Raw genomic sequence first — 24,665 nt, 5'->3', positions numbered from 1 at the left:
TATTATTTTTTAATAACAGACCAAGAAAATGTTAGATCATCTACAAAAAAATGTTATAAAGCTGAAAGAAAAAGAAGCAATAGCTTCATAGAGAGAACATATTCCCTCTGATATAATAGAGATAGTCTGTGAAAGAATAAGTTCTGATAACTTTACTGATGATAACTGTATTTCAGAGGGGCTGGTAAATAAGCGTATATTAGACCCCTCTAAAACTGCACCTGCTAAATCTGAATCAGTGAATTATGTGAAGTTTGTGAGAAAGTGGGACCATGATTTGAGAAATGTAATGGTGTACTTTTTTCAGAGGAATTAAATGTTATGACTATAGAGAGAATAACCTCATTCACAGATATGCAAGATGCCATGAGACAAGACATATAGCAAGTTGTAGATGAGATACGTAATAGAGTTTCACACAGCAATTATGTGCAGGTGCATTTACATTCTACACATTTTCATAATATTTTGTATTGAGGAAAGTTAAATACATTGGCTCTGGATGCTGATGATTTCTATAGACCTGATTAGTAAACTCCTGCAGTTATAGAGAAATGCAGGTCATTCAGATATTTGTGGTGTTGTACTAAGGAACAGGGGAGAAGGTGCATATAGGGTTTTAAAGTCTATGCTATCCTGTCACATTACACATAAAGAGGATGTATTTAATACACTTGAATATCACAGGTGATAAAAATTCATCGCGGATACGGTAAAAAATGGTTTCTTTAAGCTATACACGCTTAAACGTATTAAATCTCTATTATACCAATATGATTTCCGCACAGTTTTACAAGCAACTATTTTATCAAAGATTGATTACTGCAATGCTCTGTTACTGGGTCTACCCAAAGCCACCATTCAACCTTTGCAAATGCTGCAAAATGCAGCTGCCCGCATTATCACCGACACAAGCCGCCATGATCACATCACTCCAGCTCTTCAGTCTTTGCACTGGCTACCCGTGGCTTACAGGATAATTTATAAATCTATGTCGCTGATACACAAAGCCATTCAAAACAGAGAAATGCTCTGGTTCACAGATCAACTACAATTCAAAACGTCTTCCCGCCCAACGAGATTCCAGAATTTAGCCAAACTAAATATCCCAGCACCCAATCTGACTAAACTCTCTAGTACAAAAGAACAATCTTTCATCATTGCTGGATCAACAATATGGAACACCATGCCCTCTGAATTACGCCAGGAACTCTGTCACAAAAAAATTTAAACAAAACCTTAAAACCTGGCTATTTAAAAAAGCCTACTATCAATGATCTGAATCCTCAACTACTCTTCCTAACTGCCACAATCTCTCATATATTTCTTATATTCTATTAATACAAAGTTATATACTGTATTGTTTTCGTTTAGTTACCTTGTTATATTGTAAAGCGCAATGCTGAATTACTGTTTGAATGTAAACCGAGGTGATGTTATTTACGTTCCCCGGTATAGAAAAATCTATAAATAATAAATAAATAAATAACCTGCACTTCGTGGGGAGTCTCACAACACTCATGTCATTGGTAAAACTTATATATGTTGTGCTGTTAGACACAGTGCTAAAAAGCTTCATACAGAGCTGATATAGTCAGAACATGAAAAGGTTATGCTCAATGATATGGCAACATTTGAGCAGCATTTGGGGATAAACATATGAGTCATGATTTATACAAAGGCCTGGAGTTGTTTTAAGAAAAATGACTGTTTTCTTGTTGCTGCAGGATGACAGGTTCTATGACATATTAGATGTAAAAAAGTTCTATAGCCAGAAAAATTTCTTTAATTTTTGCCGCAAGCCCAACAGTCATGATTATAATTGTTCATTAAGGTGCCATCTTTGTATGACAGCAGCATGTATAGATAATGTTGGTGTACAACAGAGATGTCTTAAATGCAGACTATGATGTCATTTTAAAGAATGTTTAGACAGACATATAGTTCTGGCATTAAAAACAGAAAAAGAGTGCTTGTCTAAATCATTGTGTGAGAAATGTGAAGCATATGTGGACAAGAAGCATAAATGTAGGGGAAGACAATGTAAGCTATGCTACAAACTCTTGAGCAGTGGTGATAAACAATTGTGTTTTATGGCTGCTGTTGGTAAACCCAAAATATATGAAAAATATATTCTTTATGATTGTGTACACAGGAAACAGGTTATGTTCCCAGACTTAAACATAAGTAAATGGGAGTCTTTCTGGGTTTGTTAAGTTTTTTTGTGACAAAAAGCTTAAAAAATACATGCTTATAACTAAAAATTCAAGTTATGATGGTTATTTTCTAGTTTGTGAACTGTTAAAGGAAAAGATGGATATAGGATTGCTAGCTCAGGGCAGTAAACTTTGACAAATTACAATTGAAGTCCTAGGTATACAGTTTATAGACATAACAAATATCCTTCCCATGAAGCTTAGCAAACTTCCACAAGGAATGGGGTTTCAAGCATGTAATGGATATACCCCCATTTTGTTAATACTCAGGATAATCAAAATTATGTTGGCCCTATGCCATGTGTTGAGCACTAGGGAATTGGGAACATAATGCCTTTAAAAAAGAGGAATTCTTTACAATGGTACAGGGATAACCAATATAGCACCTTTGATTTGCAAAAGGAGTGCACTTATTATTACCAACAGGATGTGGACATTTTGAGACAGGCCTTTATCATAACTTAGTAACAATGTAAATGATGGAAAGAAAAAGCCCAAAGGTCCATCCAGTCTGCCCGGCATGCTTGTTTTTATTTTTTAAGGTAGATACTGCTGCTCCATATAGGTTAACACTTGCCTTCTGATAATAGTAGCAACTGCCACTCTGTGCACATTATGCCCATGCCTTCTGTTAAGGATAGTAACTGCCGCTCCATGCAGGTTACCCTCTATGCCTTCTGTTAAGCGTAGTTGCCATTCTGTACAGGCTACCTCTGTTATCACAGGTTATCCCATTTTTGCATTTCCATCCTTTAGCCATTAAGGATCCTGCGTTTATCCCACATCCTTTTCAATTCCATGATCGTTTTTGACCACTACCTCTTCCAGGAGGACATTCTATGCATCCGCCACCCTATCCATGAAGAAATATTTCCTGATGCTATTCTTGAATCTACTCTCTTGGAGCTTCATATTATATTCCCTAGTTCTACATCATTAATACCCTTCAGGTATTTAAAAGTCTGTATCATATATCCCCTGCCCCTTCTCTCCTCCATGGTATATATATTTAGTTCCTTCATTCTCGTCTCATAAGTCTTATGGTATAGACCCCACACCATTTTGGTCATCTTTCTTTGGACCATTTCATCCTGTCTTTATCCTTTCGATCAGATCTAAAATTATGAAAATGACAGAGAGATGATTATAGAAGGGGGGAGAGGGGTATGAATCTAAAATTGTAAAAAGCTGTATAGATTCTTTGCAGTATATAACACATGCATTTGTGTGTATGGCTATGTACACTTTCATATTGTTAGAACATAAGACCATAGCACTCATCCTTTCAGAAAAGTATCATAGACAAAGAGAAATTTGTCCAACTCTATCCAGTAGCTGATGTATACAGAGGCCACAGAATGCTTTAAAAGGTGGAGAAAAACAGCTGAGTCCCTATTTACTTGATGGTCATGCACTTATTGATAGGGTACGAACAGCTTTGGAATTTTATGAATGATTTTATTTTACAGTTGTCCATGCTGTTATAATAATAAACACATTGGTTTTTCACAATTACAAAACAAGTATCAAAATTGATTTTTTGAAAAGGCAGGGGTTTAAGTTCATAAGCTTATGGGAACATGAATAGAGGAGAATGGTAAAAGTCTGGGGTTGTGCAGACTTCCTGGCTGAACATGTGCTACTGAACCTTCTGGTACCTCAACATGCTCTTTTTGGTAGTAGAACAAATGCTATATGTTTCTACTACAAAGCCAAACCTAGAGAAAACAATTCCCTACTATGATTTTACCAGCCTACACCCTTTTGTCAATAAAACTAAGGAATATCCAATTGGTCACTTGCAAATCATTTATGACAAATTCGGGTTCATCTCAAGCTACCTGTGGATTTGTTAAAGCCAAAGTGTGCCCCCATAAAGCTCTTTTTTCCGATGTTACTCATTCATGTGCATGGTAAGCTCATGTTTCCACTGTATCATATATGTGCTGACAACTGGAAGCAGGAAACAAACACCCACATGGATGAGGAGAGAGCTAACATGGGGACTTGGTACATGGTTGCTGAAATCTGTGAAATCTGGCGTTTTTTTAACTCTTTATTTTAATATCTTTATACATTACAAGTCAAAATATTGACATCACAATACATAGGATATACAATAACAGGAAAAAATAAACATTTCTGCTGCAAACCATAATTATCTAAATGAGACCTCAACTGGAGGGACAATCCTAAACTAGTATTAAAGGAAATATGGCTCAATAAATCAGTATAATTAATCACAAAACATTTATACATTAGGAAGCTAATTTAGGAACTAAAGACCCTGAGACAGCAGGAGTAAAAGATTAAACAATCGCTCCGGGAAGGCAATAATCAGGAATTAGGGAGGTAGAATTCCCTGAAGAAGTGGCATGAGAATCAATGACAAGCTTACAAGGTCCTGATGGCATAATTTTGCCAACTGGGAGCATAAACCACTTTATAGATGGTTGGGTAAAAGTTGTGGGTTTCAATAAGTAAAGCTGCACAGATCCTTTCTTCTTCTTCCCCATGTGTCCAAAGGAGATATGCCAAAGGAATAAGAGAGAGAGTTAATTTACAATCCGGAAGATCTTCACAGAAAATTTTTTTCTCAAAATGGGCATGCCCTTTGATGTGCGGCTGGCAGCGCACCAGTGGCTGTGCACCACTGCTGGATCTAATTTGTTGCCACCTCCTGTTGTCCCTGATTGCTAACATCAGATGCCTGAGTCCCAGGCAGGTCCCAGGAATACCACAGTGGGAAAGGGAAGAGCCCCCACGTCAGATCAGAAGGAGCTCAGCATAGCAGACTGGGTCAATTTTAGACTATCTGTAGTCCCTGTGAAATCTGGTACTTTGAACACAAATCTGACTGCCACTCTTCTGAATACATGAAAATGCACCTTCATTAAAAAAAAAGGAAATCTCTCCTTAACTCCAAATGTACAATTGTAGAAAAAGAAAACCAGTATATATCTGATTTCTACAAAAATTAAGGTGTGGTTTTTATGTTCAGACTAGGTTAGGATGAACCATACAAGATGCCAAATTGATAAGCTTTCCTTAAATTTGCTTGATGGAAATTTGGTCAAAGAACAAGTCTATCCATTAGAAGCATTGTGAGAGATACTGATTACCTATAAGTATTTGTTTTCACCTGAATTTGAGGATTCATCATGTGACTTCATCAATTATTGGCAAGTTAAATGTAAGACCTTGATACAAGACAGGCCTTGTGTCTTGAAAGCATTCAAAAGACTGCAGTACAGTATTAGTAATACAAACATATTTACTGTTTGTTTTATAATAGCTTATGCACATTTACAGGTCAATTTTAAAAACGAACACGCGTGCACCCATACACGCGCATATCGGCACATGAGAATATGCTAGATTATTTGATCGTGCATACACTTAAAAACATATGTTTTAAAATGCACCAGTTGTGCATAACTATGCTCCTAATTAACAGGGCGATACAGAAAAATGCGCGCACAGGCCACTCTCCTGGGCGTGCGATTCAGGAGGGTGGCCTATGCAAATTAGGGCCTGCTGTAAAAAGAGGCACTAGGGTCACTAGCGCCTCCTTTTTGACAGGAGCGGCGGCTGTCAGCAGGTTTGACAGCAGACGCTCAATTTTGCTGGCGTCGGTTCCCAAACCCGCTGTCAGCCACAGGTTTGAAAAATGGATGCCGGCATAATTGAGCGTCCGTCTTCCGACCCACAGGCCGCGGGCCGATTTAATTTTTTTTTTTTTGGGGGGGGGCCTCCAACTTAATATCGCTATGATATTAAGTTGGAGGGTGTACAGAAAAGCAGTTTTTTCTGCTTTTCTGTACACTTTCCCTGTGCCGGCCAAAATTGATTTTTGCCTTTGGGCAGGCGTTCATTTTTGAAAGTAAAATGTGTAGCTTCACTGCACATTTTGCTTTCTGGATCACGCGGGAATAACTAATAGGGCCATCAACATGCATTTGCATTTATTATTTATTTATTTATTTTTGGTTTTTATATACCGATCTTCCTACATTAGATGCAAATCAAACCGGTTTACATAGAACAAGAAGAAACTTGCTAAAAGGCATTACATAAAACAATGAACAATTATGCAACATTAAATAACATTGTCAAGAGAGTCAACTAATTATACAAAATTGAATTAAATGGTAATCAAAGTGAACATTTGATGTCCTTGTGTTGAACTTAGATAGGTTGAGAGTAACTGAAGGATTCTTCCAGGGAACCTGAAAAATAGCGGTCGCTATTAGTTTCGGGGGGTTGGCCACGTGTTTTCGAAGCGCTACTACTCCTTACTGTATAAGGGGTAAAGCTAGCGCGTCGAAAACGCGCAGCCAAACCCAGGCTAACAGTGCGCTCCACTGGAGCGCACTGTACTGTATCGGCCTGTTTAAGAGGTTACTCTAGCACAACTAACATGCATGTGTCTTCAATAAGACCCTGTTGGCTTTTACATGTGTGTGTCAGTGAATTTTAAAACATGCTTACTTGAGGCACATTCCCTGTTTTCTATTTAGTCCACCAGTTTGTTCCAATTAATAGCAAGGTCTTTCAGACTCTCTGGTTCTTCATCCTGCATTCTGCCTAGTTGACCTGGAGCCCTAAAACTTGAGATCTGTAGACTTGCTCTTCCTCTGGAGCAGCAGTAAAGTTACGTGTATATCTAGTGTACACACGCTGCGGTTTCTGTTTTTAAAATTCAGAGTTATGCGTATAAGTCTTGGCCATGCCCCAGGATGCCCATTCCCCGCCCCTTTTTCACTCCCTTATTCCTCATGCTTGGATGGGTAAATACATGTACACTGGTGTAGATTTTATAAAAGTAAGCCCGCGCGTACTTTTGTTCGCGCACCAGGCGCAAACAAAAGTATGCTGGATTTTAATAGATACGTGCATAGCTGCGTGTATCCTTTAAAATCCGAGGTCGGCGCGCACAAGGCTGCCCAAAATCGGCAGCCTGCGTGTGCCGAGCTGCGCAGCCTGCCTCCGTTCCTTCCCTTCCCCTACCTAACCCATCCCCCCAGCCCTATCTAAACCCCCCTACTTTTCTTTTAAAAGTTACGCCTGGCAGGCGTAACTCGCGTGTGCCGGCTGGCTGGCCAGCACGTGATTCCCCGGCCCGGGAGCTGTTTTGGAGGCCTCGGCAACGCCCCTGAAATGCCGCCGGGGCAGGTTTTCTTACGCGCGTACCTCTTTGAAAATCTGCCCCATTTTGTGGCTTTTGAAAATAGGCATTGTGGGCATTTTTGTGTGAGCAAGCTTTTAATATCAATCTGTTAAAACTGTACCATCTGCTTGATAATTTGCCAAGAACATTGTCTGTACCACAATACAGACTTTGTAATATCTGTGAGACGAGCCAGTGAATGGAACCACTCTTTGGGAGATTATTTAGGCAAGCTCACAAGCAAGGTACCGCTGAAGAGCCTATCACATAATTCATATTACTGGGACTAAACAGTTCGGCTACAAGCTTTCAAATGGAAAGATCTATATGAACGTGAAAGGAATTATGCTAAATGTAGAAAACTGTTAAAACTCAATTTTACTAGCTCGAAAGATCTAGTCTTTGAGGCCACAAAAAACCCCAAAAATTAAAATACATGTACAACAAACCATTATCATAAAAAACAAAATGGTACAGACGATGGGAACTGATGTGCTTAAAAAAAGGGCAATGAAAGATGATTTTAACCCACTGCCATATAGATATTGATGCTGTGGATGTGCACTGGTGGCATACTTTTTCTTTATTTTAGCCAGAAAATCAAATAGCAAAAAAGCTTCTTTGTTAAAAAAATTATTAGAACACGCAGGTTATGTATTGACTTATATGCTTAACAACCTTGTGTGGAGTTACAGATGCTGGTGGCCTTTGTATAAAGAAATGCTATGTAAATATCATTTTATTACATTTATGGATTCTTTGTCTGATACTTTTAATGAGGTTAATTGTTTTCAACCAATAAGCATGATTACTGTAGATGATTTGTTGGACTCTGCTTGTAAAAGTGGCAAAATCAAGAAAGCCTTTACCAAGTGCATGCATCATAAAAATGCAAGTTTTATATATATATATTGTACAAAATATTTTCTGTCTACATAAAATAAGATAAACTATAACTTTAAATATGGTACACTTTAAGACCCTAGAGATAAGCTACAAACCACTGTTCTAGCCAGACAGATGTACCTCAGTAAGTCACAATTCTATTTAGTAGCCTTTGAGGATGGTACCAGAAAGCTGTATGGCTATCTTGCCATGGTCTTAAATGCTATAATGCCAGAGGTTAACAGACTGAGGGCAGATTTCTTTCTAACAGACTGGACCATAGTATACTGTGAAAAAGCATATGCACCCTAAAAAAGAAGAGAACATGTGTTCTCCCCCATATCTATTTGAGAGTCTCAGACAGCATGCCTGGTCATGTAAAGAAAAAAGTTAACCCTTTTAAAACTTTTAGTTCAAGCCTCATAAGAACATAACATAAGAACATAACTTATTCCATACTAGGTCAGACCAAGGGTCCATCAAGCCCAGTATCCTGTTTCCAACAATGGCCAATCCAAGTCACTAGTACCTGGCAAGTACCCAAACACTAGATAAATCACAAGCTACTATTGCTTATTAATTACTGTCATAGCAGTTTATGGGGTTTTCCTCTAGGAACTTATCCAACCGTTTTTTAAACCCACACTAACTGCGGAAACCACATTCTCTGGCAATGGATTCCAGAGCTTAAATATGTGCTGAGTGAAAAAGATTTTTCTTCAATTTCTTTTAAATGAGCTACTTGCTAACTTCATGGAGTGCCCCTGGTCCTTCTATTATCTGAGAGAGTAAATAACCGATTTGTTCAAGTCCTTTCATGATTTTGTAGACTTTTATCATATACCCCTCAGTCGTCTCTTCTCCAAATTGAACAGCTCTAGCATTTTAGCCTGTCCTCAAAGGGTAGGCTTTCCATGCCCCTTACCATTTTGGTCACCCTTCTCTGCACTTTCTCCAGTGCAGCTATATTCTTTTGGAGATGTGGTGACCATAATTGCTCACAGTATTCAAGCTGCGGTCTCACCATGGAGTGAAACAGAGGTATTATGACAACCTCCATTTTATTTGCCATTCCCTTCCTAATAATTCCTAACATTCTGTTTGCTTTTTTGATCACCACAGCACACTGGGCCGACAATTTCAATGCATTATCCACTATGACGCCTGGATCTCTTTCCTGGGTGGTAACTCTTAACATAGAACCTAACATTGTGTAACTACAGCAAGGGTTATTTTTACCTATATGAATCACTTTGCACTTGTCCACGTTAAATTTCATCTGCCATTTGGAAGCCCAATCTTCCAGTCTCACAAAGTCCTCCTGCAATTCATCACAATCCACTTGAGATTTAAATACTCTGCATAATTTTGTGTCAACTGCAAATTTGATCACCCCTTTCTAGATCATTTATGAATATATTAAAAAGCACCAGCCCAAGTACAGATCCCTGAGGCACTCCAATGTTTACCTTTTTCCATGTGAAAACTGATCATTTAATCCTATTCTCTGTTTCCTGATTTTTAACCAATTTGCAATCCACAAAAGAACATTGCCTCCTATTCCATGACATTTTAGTTTTCTTAGAAGCCTCTCATGTGGGACTTTGTTGAACACCTTCTGAAAATCTAAATATACCACATCTACCAATTCAATTCACATTTGTCCACATATTTATTCACCCCTTCAAAAAAATGTAGGAGATTTGTGAGGCAAGACTTCCCTTGGGTAAATCCATGTTGGCCGTGTCCCATCAAACCATGTCTATCTAGATGTTTTGTGATTTTATTCTTTATAAGTTTCCACGATTTTTCCCGGTACTGAAGTCAGGGTCATAAGTCTATAGTTTCCCGACCACCCCTGGATCCCTTTTTAAATATAGGGGTTACATTGGCTATCTTCCAGCCTTCAGGTACATCAGATGATTTTAATGATAGGTTACAAATTAATTGAAATAGGTCTGAAATTTCATTTTTTAGTTCTTTCAGAACCCTGGGGTGTATACCATCCAGTCCAGGTGATTTACTACCCTTCAGTTTGTCCATCAGACCTACCAAATTTTCCAGGTTCACCGGGATTTGGTTCAGTTGATGTGAATCATCACCCATAAGAACCTTCTCCAGAATGGGCATCTCTCCAACATCCTCTTCAGTAAACAGCGAAGCAAATTAATTGTTTAATCTTTCCGCAAATGGCCTTATCTTCTCTAAGTGCCCCTTTAACCCCTTTAACCCCTTGACCATCCAATGGTCCAACTGACTCCCTTGCAGGCTTTCTGCTTCAGTTATATTTTTTATTGTGAGTTTTCACCTCTATGGCCAAATTCTTTTCAAATTCTCTCTTAGCCTGTCTTGTATCAAGGTCTTACATTTAACTTGCCAATGCTTATGCTTTATCCTATTTTTTTCTGATGGATTCTTCTTCCAATTTTTGAATGAAGATCTTTTGGCTAAAATAGCCTCTTTCACCTCACCTTTTAACCATGCCAGTAATTGTTTTGCCTTCCTTCCACCTTTCTTAATGTGGAATACATTCCGGCTTGTGCTTCTTGTATGGTATTTGTTAACGATGTCCATACCTGTTGCACACTTTTTACCTTTGCAGCTTCACCTTTCATTTTTTTTTCTAACTATATTTCTCATTTTATCAAAGTTTCCCTTTTGAAAGTTTAGCACTAGATCCATAGATTTACTTACTGTCCCCCTTCCAGTCATTAATTCAAATTTGATCATATGATGATCACTATTGCCAAGTGGCCCCACCAACCCTACCTCTCTCACCAAATCCTGTGCTCCACTGAGAATTATAACTAAAATTTCTCCCTTTCTCATTGGTTCCTGAACCAATTGCTCCATAAAACCGTCTTTTATTCCATCCAGGAACTTTATCTCTCTAGCACTAATATTTCACTTACCCAGTCAATATTGGGGTAATTGAAATCTCCCATTATTACTGAACTACCAGTTTGGTTAGCTTCCCTAATTTCTCTTAGCATTTCACTATCCATCTCACCATTTTGGCCAGGTAGACGGTAGTATACTCCTATCACTATTCTCTTCCCTAACACACAAGGGATTTCTACCCATAAAGTTTTGCTTATGCACTTAGGGGCGGATTTTAAAAGCCCTGCACGTGTAAATCCTTCTGGATTTACGCGCACAGGGCCCTCGCGCACCGGCGCGCCTATTTTGCATAGGCCGCCGGCACGCGTAAAGCCCCGGGACGCGCGTAACTCCCGGGGCTTTGGAAAAGGGGCGGGGAGGGGGCATGTCGGGGGCGTTCCCAAAACGATGCGGCGTTTCGGGGGCGTGCCGCGGCATTTCGGGGGCGGGCCCGGGGGCGTGGTCGAGGCCTCTGGACCAGCCCCCGGGACCGGAACACGGAGCGGAGCTGCCGGCCGGCGCGCGCAAAGTTACGCCTGATTTCAGCAGGCGTAACTTTGCCAACAAAGGTAGGGGGGGTTTAGATAGGGCTGGGGGGTGGGTTAGGTAGGGGAAGGGAGGGGAAGGTGGGGGGAGGGCGAAGGAAAGTTCCCTCCGAGGCCGCTCCAAAATCGGAGCGGCCTCGGAGGGAACAGGCAGCGCGCGCTGGGCTCAGCGCGCGCAGGTTGCACAAATATGCACCCCCTTGTGCGCGCCGACCCCGGATTTTATAAGATACGCGCGGCTACGTGCGTATCTTATAAAATCCAGCGTACTTTTTTAAGATCTACCCCTTAGTCTCATGCAGGACTTTTTTTTTTTTTTCTTTATTTATTGCTTTCAAATTATTACAATAAACATTAATACATGAAGAAAAAATCATATTGACAGACATTGATTGTTAATAAATCATTCAAATTGATAATATTCAGGAATACCTTTTATACATCTAATGTCTGTCTCAAATGATTATTTAAGGTAATATAAGTGGAATCCTTAAATTTAATGAACGGATCAAAGGAAAAAAAATAAAATATACATTCAACTTAAGCATTTACATTTGGACCCATTACTATCCTATTTCCAGTCTATTTTCCTTCAAGGAGATCCTTTAATCTCTCTGGATCCATAAAGGAATATTTTTACCCCCAAGTCTCACAACACATTTACAAGGGTACTTTAAACTAAAATACCCCCCTTTATCTAGCACCATCTTCCTATATTGTAAAAAGTTCTTTCTGCGGATCTGTGTAGACCGTGTAAGGTCTGGGTAGATCCATACTTTTTGGCCATAGAAATTCTCTGCTCTATTACGAAAAAATAATCTCATAATATTTTCTCTATCTGTGGAAAAGGCAAGTTGAACCAAAAGTGTTCTCCTTGATCTTACTTCCAACTCATCTTGTGACTTCTGAAGCAAATCAGATAAATCAATTGAGTCTCCCCCACCATCTTTCTCATTAGGCTCTTCTGATTTTCCCATCACTAATTCTATCTTTTTATCTCTCAAATAGAAAGCTTTTACAATTACTGGTAACACTTTTTCAGACATCTTTAATATTTGCATTAAGTAATTTCTGAATAACTCTGATGGATCCATTTTCTTAATTAGTGGGAAATTATTCACTCTCAAATTTAAAGATCTTACTGTGTTCTCTAAGTTCTCTATTCTCTTATTCACCTCATCTTCTATTTTTATTTGATGGACTTGAATTTTCTCAACTTGTAAAACTCGATTTTCTAATTCATTTATATTCCCTCTTTGCTTCCCTATTTCGTTGGTATTAATTACAAGTGAGTTGGAGGTTTTTAAGACAACCTCTGTTAAATTATTTATTGAGAGATTTAATTTGGCCATATAGTTCCACAGAGACTCCAATGTAATATTTGCAGGTTTCTTTGGTATAACATCTCTTTTTATAGTTATACTTATATTTTCCTGATCTCCCATTTCCAACTCAGGAGTTTTTGGGGTGCTTGCATCTTGTGGCAACGTACTAAGAGTACCCATTGATTCTAATTGTTTCCTTTCCAATTGCTGTGATTGTTCTAATTTCCCTTGAAAGTTTTCAAACTTCCCTCGAAGATCCAGAGGGATCAAAAACTCCTCCTGTAGGCCACCTGGGTTCACTGGGGTTTCCCCCATTTCTTTCCCAGGGGGTGATGGTGGAGCTGGAGCACCCGGGCTAAGAGATATTTCTACGGCTAGAGGAGAATCGCTCCGTTCTAGCGTTCCTTCTACAGCAGCCTGTTCACACGGGTTTTTTTTGAGGGTCCAACCAATCTAATACAGTTTTTTGTCCACTTTCTTGAGAAGCCACATCACTGGAAGGCCTTAACTTAGCCTTCCGCTTCGTGTGTGGCATAATAAGGAAATGAAAAGAACTCTAAAGACCTAAAACACGTATCAGATGGTTAAATGCAATATATTATAAGGTTCCACTTGTGGGGGCCTCAGAAGAAGGCTTAAATTCCTACCTGAGTCAGCTTACAGTCTCACCGACCAGTCTATTTATTAAACTCTATATCGGCACTTCCCGGCGATTCCCGTCGAAGCCCGTCAAAGCCCTGCTTTGACGTGCGCGCCCCTTGAGCGTGCGCGGCTTAAGCAGCGCGCCGGTGTCAACTGCGCGCCGCAGAACCTGTATCTTTTCAAGTCGCTTCCTGGTTCCGCCTCTGCTCGATAGCCAATAGGAAACAGCGTTTTCGAGTGATGTTCCGTTGGGGCCAATCAGATCACCCCCAGGTTCAGCTGGTCAATCAAGAGGTAATTCAATTAAACGGGAGAAGGGAAGCCTCAGGTAGGAAAAAGCCAGGTCTCTTCTGTCTACCTCAGAGCTTTGGGTAGACGCTGTAGCTTTTCAAGTCGCTTCCTGGTTCCGCCTCTGCTCGATAGCCAATAGGAAACAGCGTTTTCGAGTGATGTTCCGTTGGGGCCAATCAGATCACCCCCGGGTTCAGCTGGTCAATCAAGAGGTAATTCAATTAAACGAGAGAAGGGAAGCCTCAGGTAGGAAAAAGCCAGGTCTCTTCTGTCTACCTCAGAGCTTTGGGTAGACGCTGTAGCTTTTCAAGTCGCTTCCTGGTTCCGCCTCTGCTCGATAGCCAATAGGAAACAGCGTTTTCGAGTGATGTTCCGTTGGGGCCAATCAGATCACCCCCGGGTTCAGCTGGTCAATCAAGAGGTAATTCAATTAAACGAGAGAAGGGAAGCCTCAGGTAGGAAAAAGCCAGGTCTCTTCTGTCTACCTCCTCATGCAGGACTTTTATTCTGTTGGTCTCTATGCCATCCTGGACATAAAACGCCACCCCGCCACCAAGATGCTCCTCTCGGTTGCTGCAGTATAATTTATAGCCTGGCATAGCACTATCCCATGCCAATTAAGTCTATGTTATCATTCACTGCTATACACTCTTATTCTCCCATCTTACTTCTTAGACTTGGCATTAGCATACAGACATTTCAAAGTGTGGGAGGTTTTTTGTATTTACATTCTGCTTTTCAGTTGACAGGGATAATTGGAATCTCTTAGCTCAGTTGAGTTTTTAATTATAGGCACTTGGACTACTTTTCTTATTATTGGAACCTCTCTGTTGGGATGCCCTAACTCTAGTGCTTCATTAGTATCCTTTCCACAAAGGAAAAATGAAAACTATATTAAATACAGCTTCTGATAATTTAGTGGTGACAGCTTCTGATAATTTAGTGGTGGCAATAACTGAGATCGCACTAAACATTTTGAAAGGTAACATACTTTTATCACAACAACAGATAAGTGTCTTCAAATGGATTTTCATCATAATGACTAAGAACAATAAAAGGGTACCCCTCATAAACAAAAGCTGGTAAAACAGATAGGGGCTTTTATTGGCCCCCTATTAGGTATTTTCATTGACACTCATTATGGGCCTTTTGAGCTACGCACTAATGTAATGCACAGAGGAAGATATCCAGCAATGTGAAGATTTGAGAACGTATCTGGCTAATTTCTAGCCAGAAAATAAGTTAGCTGGCTAGAATTTAGTTGGATAAGCTGGTGTGTTGGGGAGTAACTAGAAGAAACTGAGTTAGCTGGATAAGTTATCTAGCTAACTCTGATATTCAAAGTTAGCCTAATAACTTATCTAAATCTGGTTGGCCCGTAGAGCTGTCCTAAAGTTAGCTGGATAAACTTATCTGGATAACTAAGATAGCAGAGTGTACTGCTGAATATATGGGCTATGTTAGCCAGCTAAGTTTATCTGGCTAACAAGTCATACCACACATCGGCTGAATATGGACCTCTTAGGGCTTAGTCAACAACTCGATCATTTCAGAAGACTTTCAGGCCTAGAGGAAAATATTAAAACCACCAATTCTCAAAGACTAAATATAAAAATGAGACGTTTTCTTCAAAGCTCTAGTATGTCTGAACAGAAGTGATACAGCACTACCTCTTGCTTCACAGACATGGAGAAATGAAAAAAAAAACAAAAAACCCTGTATCTACTGGTGTAGGATGATACACCAGCAGCAGTTATTCTAGAAAACATAAGTCCTCCAGACCCATTTTTTCAGGAGGTGTTAAAACAGTATCAGTATATGTTATAGAAAAATTTTGCACTACTCAATAAACTATCAAAGAAATAGGATATTGCATCTTGGAAGGGTAATGGAACTTTTGTATAGAGGAAAAGCCTGTCAATGACTTCAACCTAATAGACCTGGTTTTTTGGAGTTAAATAGACCCAAGCTCTTTCTCAACATAGGAAATCCAAAGGGTAAGAAGTGTTTATGCAAACCCTGGCAAAACTAAACATGCCCTTCACAGTAATGGTTAACCCATCCAACAGGGATCTGCTGGCACAACTCAAGGATCTATCAGTGGCAACTGCTGAAATGTTCACAAGACTGTGAAGCCCAAAGAATCCCTTCCCGGCCAAAACTATAAATTGCTTGATAATACCAACGGCTGAGGGTATAATGATATTTTTTCAATAAAAATGCATTTTAAAACAAAAAAGAAGACTCTAGACATTTGATTCATTTGAAACCTCTCCCACTTGAGAGGATATTTTTATTTAGCATCAACATAACTTTCTTGGTAAGGAACACACATCTGGGGGTTATGAAGCAGGCTACAAAATGATCTAGATATGCATTATTTTCTGTCAGTTACTTTTTTACAAATTGTAACACCATCTCTCATTTTGAAATAAGTCTTCAGAATACAATTTTAAAATATTTTCAAACTTCATCCCTTTATAGCGATGATGTAAGAAAAGCACTCAGTGATAACCACAAACCACAGATTCTGGATGCTGCAACTGCCTGTTATTGTATAAAACATTCTCACAATGTTTATTGAAAAAGCTCGTGTTACTGCTAGGAAAGAATAAAATATCAGGAGGTTGTACTTAAGAATAGAAACTTTTTTCTACAATATACTCATTCACATAGATGGCTATCCAGTTTACTCCAGGATGGTCATGGGGATATTTGCCATCACACTAGCAGATTTCCTTGATATCACTGTGCACGATGTTTAAAAAAGATGTTGAAACATACAGGTCCTCCTTTAAAATATGAAAGATGTGTACAGTGTTCATTATCACAAATAATAAAAAAGATTTCTTCTGTGATTAATTTCTATCACACTGTCAAAGACACCATACACAACCATATTCACCATGTGGGGAAAAGCTCTGGCTAAAAATAGATTTTACCCCATTTACCAGTTTTAATCAGTTAGTAGTGGCCCATGAACTCCTGGTTGGGTGATAGGACAAAGGCTAGTAAGGCTCTGTAAAACTCATGATGATCAATCAGCAGTGCATTATCTTTCAAATGTCTACCCCAGTGCTTGAACCAATTACATGTATTCTTTGACACAGGATCCATTTTCAAAATCCGGTTGGAGAGGCTTTCAGGGGACTGGTTCACCATCCACATATAGAGAAGCAAAATTAATATAATAATGATTAAAATTGAGAGGGTTTTTAGCATAATTACTGGTGAAAACATTATTATCCACAAACCCAAGCACAGTAAGGTTGGTACCTACCCCAAAAAGAGATTTTCCTGGTAAGACTTTCAGCCTTATGTGGTCCATCGCATACTTGATGTTAACTTTAGAGTTTCCACATGCCCTAAATGTACTCCCAAGGTCACTTTTACTCTCTATGGATAGGATAAGGAGTTTGTAGAACACACTGGCATCATCATTCATAAACAATGTACCTTTGTTCTATGTTAGATTAATTTTCACAAGATCCAGCAATGAAAGGTACAGCCCTTATCTTGCTACCAGTAGGAAACACCAAAGAGTTTCCATATGGAACCATGAAATCCAAAGACATCTGTTGATCCCCTTGAGACTGAGGATGGACCAAAGAGATTCATCCTTCTTTAGAACAACAAAGTAAATGGAGTAGAAACCTTGATTCTGAGCATATAAAGGCACTGAGACCTCTGCCTCCAGACCCTGGAGTCTTTTCATATAGCCTTTTCTATGGAAGCTGACACCTAGGGGACCACCAAAAAGGTGTCAGAGATGGGAAAAGTGAACAGTCGAGAATACCCATTGTGTACAATGTCCGGGATCCTCTGGTGCAAGATGACATATTTATTTATTTATTTATGTGTTGAGTTTTATATACCGTCATTCGGTGAAGCCATCATAACGGTTTACCAGATTCAAATTGTAATTTTCTTAACAATTGTGAAAAAAGGTATAACAGGATGCATATAAAACAAAATATTAATCATTTATAGTCCAGAAGAGAATCATTTTTGAGTGAGGAGGGTTTGTTTGGTGCTGTTTGGAGACAAGTTATTTTGTGGATATGGTTGTTAGTTCCTTTGGGTGTTAGGATGATGTGAAGTTTGAATGTCAATATAGACTTTGTGAAACAGTCATGTTTTTAGATCTTTTTTGAAAGTTTTGAGGTTAGGTTGGGTTCTTAAATCTTTTGGGAGGGAGTTCCATATTTTAGGGCAGGCAATGGAAAAAGTTCTTTCTCTGGTTGTCAAGTGAGCATCTCTGATGGGGGGACAGTTAAGTGGCCTGAGTTGTTTGAATGTAAGTTTCTTTGAGGATTCGGGGGGGTTATGTTTAAGCCAGTTAGACCTTGATGTTCATTGTTTAGTAATTTATGTATGATGGTCATGGATTTGTGTTCAATTCGGGCTTTAATTGGAAGCCAGTGTAGTGAAATCAATATAGGCGTTATGTGGTCATTTCTCTTTGTTCCTGTCAGAATTCTGGCTGCTGAATTTTGCAAAATCTAGAGAGGTCTGAGGTTGGAAGATGGTATTCCAATTAGTAGGGAGTTGCAGTAGTTGAGAATATGAATAGCTGTAATACAGTTCTGAAGTTATAAGGGTTAAGAAATGGTTTTAAACATAGGTCCATAATAGTAAAAACACTAAGGGGTAGATTTTCAAATCCCGGCACACATAAATCCTGGGGTTTATGCACTTGGCTGGGTCTTACACACGCCGGGCCAATTTTCAAAAGGGCCCGGCCAAGTCTGTAAACCTTGGGACACGTGTAAGTCCCGGGGCATTAAAAAGGGGTGGTCTGAGGTGCGGGGGGTGGACCGGGGGCGGGGCTAGAGGTGCCCGGTATAATGGCCATTTGCCGCTGTGCCGGGGATCACATGCCGACACCCTTGGCAGGAGCAAAAGGTAAAATATAAAAATTAGGGCTAGTTAGGATAAGGATAGGGGGAGGGCAGGATAGGGGAAGGGGAAGGGAAGTTAGGCTAGGGGGTTGGGAAGTTCCCTCGCAGTCCGCTCCTTAATTGGAGTGTACTGGAAGGGAACTGGGGAAGGCCCCAATGCGTTGCTGCACGATTTTGCTGAATTTGACACCTCCTTGCACACGGCAACCTGGCATTTTATAACATGCGTGCGCCAGCGCGTGATTGTTATAAAATCACACGTTCATGTGTGCATGCCAGGTAGCGAGCACACATGGATGCGAGCACCTAAGTTTTGAAAATCTACCCTTAAATGTTTCTGCTTACTGGAACTACTCAGAGAGGTCCAGTTGACCTCCACTGGGCTGAATTGGCAGCTCTAGAAATCTCAGCATTGTCATTCCTGGGCTTCTTTGCGCCACAAAAGGGCTGATTCTTTCCTCAATATCTATTTTCTTGAGAAGAAATCTGCCCCCAGAGTGTATCTCTTGGCATCATTGAAGTAACCATAACGTCTATTGGCCTGCGAGGAAGAATGGAATTTATTCTCTAGAAGTATCTGCAGTTTTGTATCCCTCAAATCCTTAACCAGTGTTTCTAGATTGTCTCTGAAAAATAACTTCCCCTTATAAGGAAGTTTGCTGAGTTAAGTCTTGTAGGCTGTATCTACCACCCAATTACACATCAATAACAGTCTCCACTCTGTAAACACAGAGGCGATAGAGATCCTGATAAGATCATTCAAGGTATCAGCCAAAAAAGTGGCCCTAAATTCCAAATGGGCTACCTCTGGATTCCCTGGAAGCAGTTGCACCCAACATAACTAGGTACAAGCTACGAGCTACATACTGTCCACAAATGGAGAACTGAATGTCCAGAGCTGTATTGAAGAAGTTCTGCGTCAAGAGATATTCAGTCTTTCTAACTTGTGCATCTTTAGGAGCCATGCCAACTTACACCAGAATCACCATTTTATGGATCACAGATGATACTGGGCCATCCACTTGAGGAATCCAAAATAAATTTTCCCTGCCATCTGAGGGAAGTGGTCTTGCCCCTTTTGAAACCCATGTCAGTAGATTCCCATTTAGTTAAGAACATGTGTTTGACTGCCTCATAGGGAGAAAAAGCTTTCAACTGAATCCTGACTGCCACAGAATAGGATATCCCTCAGGGGCCACCTAAAACCTTGGATCTGACATCCAAAAAGAAACCACCTGAAAAATGAGAGAAAGAAGTTCCACCCTTTAAATGAGTCTGTCAATAGAGGACTGCGCTACCTCAGAAGATACTTCCTCCTCCTCTAAGGTGCCCAAGAAGCTATAGGATTCTTCCTCCTCCCCCTCCTCTTCCCCTCCCTGAACCCATTGGTAGGGAACTCTAAGAGATCCAAAATATCCATAGAGATTCTAATATGTTTAAATGTTGAATCCCCACATAAAGGGAGACTACAGGGATGACCCTGACCAAAGGCTATGAGGGACCCCACCATAAGATTTGCCATAATGGGTCAGAACAAAGGTTCATCAAGCCTATTATTCTGTTTCCAATAGTGGCCAATCCAGGTCACAAGAACCTTAATAATAATGGTTCTGAGCTTTTCTTCTAGGAACTTGTCTAAACCTTTTTCAAACTTCACTACACTAACAGCTTTCACCACATCCTCGTGGAACAAATTTGAGTTTAATTATGCACTGAGTAAAAAAATATTTTGTCCTATTTTTCTTAAATGTATCACCTAGTAATTTTATTGAATGTCTCCTAGTCTTTGTACTTTTCGAAAGAGTTAACAACCAATTTGTGATTACCCGTTCCACTCATTATTTTATAGACTTCTATCACATTGTCCCTCAGCCATCTATTCTTCAAATTGAAGAGCCCTATCCTCTTTAGCCTTTCCTCATAGGAGAATCATTCCATCCCCTTTATCATTTTGGTTGTCCTTCTCTGACCTTTTTTAATTCTGCTGTGTCTTTTTTGACATGCACTGATCAGAACTGCATATAATACTCAAGGTTTGGTTGCACCATGGAGCGATACAGAGGCATTATGATATTCTCTGTTTAATTCTCCATTCCTTTGCTAATAATTTCTAGCATTCTATTTACTTTATTGGCTGCCACCACATACTAAACGAGGATTTCAAACACGATGACACCTAAAGCTTTTCCTGGGTGATGATGCCTAGATCCTTTTCCTGGGTGGTGACTCCTAAAATGGAACCTAGCATTGTGCAACTATAATTTGGGATGCTGTTCCCTATATGGATCACTTTGCACTTGTCCAAATGAAATGTCATATACCATTTGCATGCTCAGTCTCCCAGTCGTTTGGCAATTTCTCACAATCTTTTTGTGATTTAACAACTTTGAATAATTTTGTAACATCAGCAAATTTATAACCTCACTCATCATTCCAATGTCTACACCATTTATAAATACATTAAAAAGTAGAGTACATTGTACGTGTTGTGAACCTGCCCGCGACGAGTGCAGGCAGGTCCCCTACCTTTCGCGGGCAGTCGGGATGCTGATGCCTTCCTCCGCAGTCCGGAGACTGCAGAGGAAGGCATCAGTCTTCTGCCCAGTCTTTTGCCCTGCGCGGCAGGGCTGGGCACCCCCGGGAGCCTTCCCACATCACCGGTACTGCCGCTGCCACTCCTGCTCTCCCCGACGTGGCTGGTGCTGCTCTTGGGGTCCTTGGGCGGCAAGGGAGTCGTCCATGCCACTGCCAGGGTCTTCAGCCAGCAGGGAAGTCATCCCTGCCCGCGCCTGTAGCCTGCCTGCGCTACTTCTTCACAGCTGGAGCCACTTCTGCTGCCTGCCTTGCTCATCCTGGGCCCTCTACGTGGCTGGGGATGCCACCAGCATGTCTTCTCTTCTTCCTGCGGGCACGCACCTCTCCTTGACTTTTAAAGGGCCAGTGGCGGGAAAAGGTCCCGTGGCCCTCATCACTGATGACTTCCACCTGATTGGCTTCAGCCCTATAAAAGGGGTCCTGTTTCAGTCCAGCTTTGCCTTCGCAAGGAGTTAGACACTCCTGGATGTTCCTGTCCATCGTTCCAGGAGTCCTTGCTGTTCCATCGCTTCTTCAACATCCTGTGTTCTTCATTGGAGCTCCTTGTCTTGTCCTGATGTCCATGATCCAGTCCCGATGTTCATCTTCTGTTCCTGATGTCCATAGTCAGTCTTGATGTCTGTCTTCCAGTTCCTGTAGTCCGTGATCCAGTCCAGATGACCATCTTCCAGTTCCTGTAGTCCGTGATCCAGTCCAGATGTCCGTCCTCCATTCCTGATGTCCGTGATCCGTCCTGTTGTCCTGAACCCCTGGTTCCTCGTCACCACCTCTCCTGGCATGCCATGTCGTGGTCCGCGACCAGCCCCATGGGCGGGCTGAGTAAGGTGCTTCGTGGTACAATGCCTTCCTCACTACCACAGCACAAGCCTCTGGGAGACTTCCGCTTGAATCCTAGTCCCTGGTTGACGGAGTTCCTTGCGCCTGCTCCGTTCATGCCAAAGACTGTCAGAAGCTGTGCCGTTCCAGCGTAGTCTGTGACCAGCCACTGGCGGCTGTGTAGGGCGCGCCCCGGTGCAGGCTTCTACAGTTTCTGAGACATGTTCCTCTCTTTCACTCCACTATCTTGTCTAGAGTCTATCTCAATTCCAGCATGGTCCGTGATCAGCCCCGTGAGTGGGCTGTGTAGGTAGCGCTACGTCGCAGTCTCTACCCAGCTCTTGCTCCTGACTCCTCGTCTTCAGTGCCTTGCTCCTGAAATCCTCGTCTTCAGTGCCTTGCTCCTGAAATCCTCGTCTACAGTGCCTTGCTCCTGAAATCCTCGTCTACAGTGCCTTGTTCCTGAAATCCTCGCCTTCAGTGCCTTGCTCCTGAAATCCTCGCCTTCAGTGCCTTGCTCCTGAAATCCTCGTCTACAGTGCCTTGTTCCTGAAATCCTCGTCTATAGTATTCGTCCTAGTATCCATGTCTTCGCCTGAGTCTTCGTCTGAGTCTTCCATGTTCCAAGGTCTTCGTTTACCCCTGGCCTCTGTCTGGCTTGCCGCTTCTTGCCGTTACCAAGCGGCAGGTCTGAAAGGGCTTGGAACGGTCGGAGGACCATTCAAAGACCACCATTGCGTTGTTGTACTTCCCGGAGCGTGCAAGTCCAGTGGAGGGTCAGTGCCTTCAGTCATCCTTGTCTTCAGTCCAGCCTTGCTCCTGGTCTGGATTCCATTGTCTGTCTTGTCCAGTCTTGCTCCTGTCCAGCCCATGCTCTGGCATGCCTCGCCTGCCTCGGCACCTCTTCGGAGTTCCTCTGGGGTCTAGCTGTGGTCCAAGAACACACAATCCCCTGGAAAGTAGAACCGCTCTCCTAGTGCTTCCTAAAAGTACAGATCCCTGGGGCACTCCAAAATTCATTTTTCCCTATTGAGAAAAATGACCATTTCACCCTACTCTCTGTTCTCTATCATTTAACCAGTTCTCAATCCACAACAGACAGTGTCTCCTATCTCATTACTTTCTAATTTCCTCAAGAATCTCTCATGAGGTACTTTGTCAAATGCTTTCTGAAAATCCAGATAAACGTTATTATCTGGCTAATCTTTATTCATATGATTATTCAATCCTTCACAAAAATTTAGCTAATTGGTGAGGCACGACTTCCCTTTGGTAAATCCATGTTGACTTTGTCCCATTAAGCTATGTCTATATATATGTTCAGTAATTTTCTTCTTTAGAATATTTTAACTATTTTTCCTGGCACTGATATCAGATTCACTGGTCTGTAGTTTCCTGGATTAACTCTGGAACCCTTTTTAAAAACAGGCATTTCAGTAGTCACCCTCCAATCTTCAGGTACCATGGCATATTTTAATGATAAGTTACAAATGTTCAACAGTAGGTCAGTTCTTTCAGCATTCTGGGACATATACAGTCTGGTCCATGTGATTTTCTACTCTTTAGGTTGCCAATTTGCTCTAGTACATCTTCCAGGCTCACTGAGATTTGTTCAATTTCCTCTGAATCATCACCTTTAAATATCACCTCTGGTATAGGTATCTGCCTTATATCTTCCTCAGTAAAGACCGAGGTGAAGAATTCATTCAATCTTTCCACTCTGACTTTGTCCTCCCTTACTGCCCTTTTTATCCCTAGATCATCTAATGGTCCAACTGACTCCCTTGCAGGCTTTTTGCTTCAAATGTACACAAAAAAACTTTAATTGTGAATATTTGCTTCCTCAGCAAGCTTCTTTTCAAATTCTATTTTTGCCTTTCTTATCAATGCTTTGAATCTAACTTTCCAGTGCTTATACTGATTCCTGTTTTCTTCATTCAAATATCTTTTCCATTACTTGAAGGATGTTCTATCACCTTACCTTTTAACCATGCCAGCTGTCATCTGGCCTTCATTACACCTTTTTTAAGGCTTGGAAATCCTTTGCTCTGGGCTCCAAGGTGGTATTTTCCATGCTTGATGTAAACTCTTGATCTTTGTAGCTGCTCCTTTTAATATTTTTCCTAACAATGTTTCTCATTTTTATCATAAGCTCCCTTTTGAAAGTTAAATGCTAGCACAGTAGATTTCCTTAGCACCTTCCTTCCAGTTATCAAGTCAAATTTGATCATATTTATGATCACTATTGCCAAGTGCCCGTAATATCATTACCTCTTTCATCAAATCATGTGTTCCTCTAAGGATTATTTCTAAAATAGCTCTCCCCCTTGTCAGTAGCAGTTGTTTATTTCATCTGCATAGCACAGAAAGCCTGATGGATTACCAGATAAAAATCAATT

Source organism: Rhinatrema bivittatum, chromosome 2 (genome assembly GCF_901001135.1).
Source record: "Rhinatrema bivittatum chromosome 2, aRhiBiv1.1, whole genome shotgun sequence".
NCBI lineage: Eukaryota > Metazoa > Chordata > Amphibia > Gymnophiona > Rhinatrematidae > Rhinatrema > Rhinatrema bivittatum.
Note: the sequence above shows the minus strand (reverse complement) of the source record.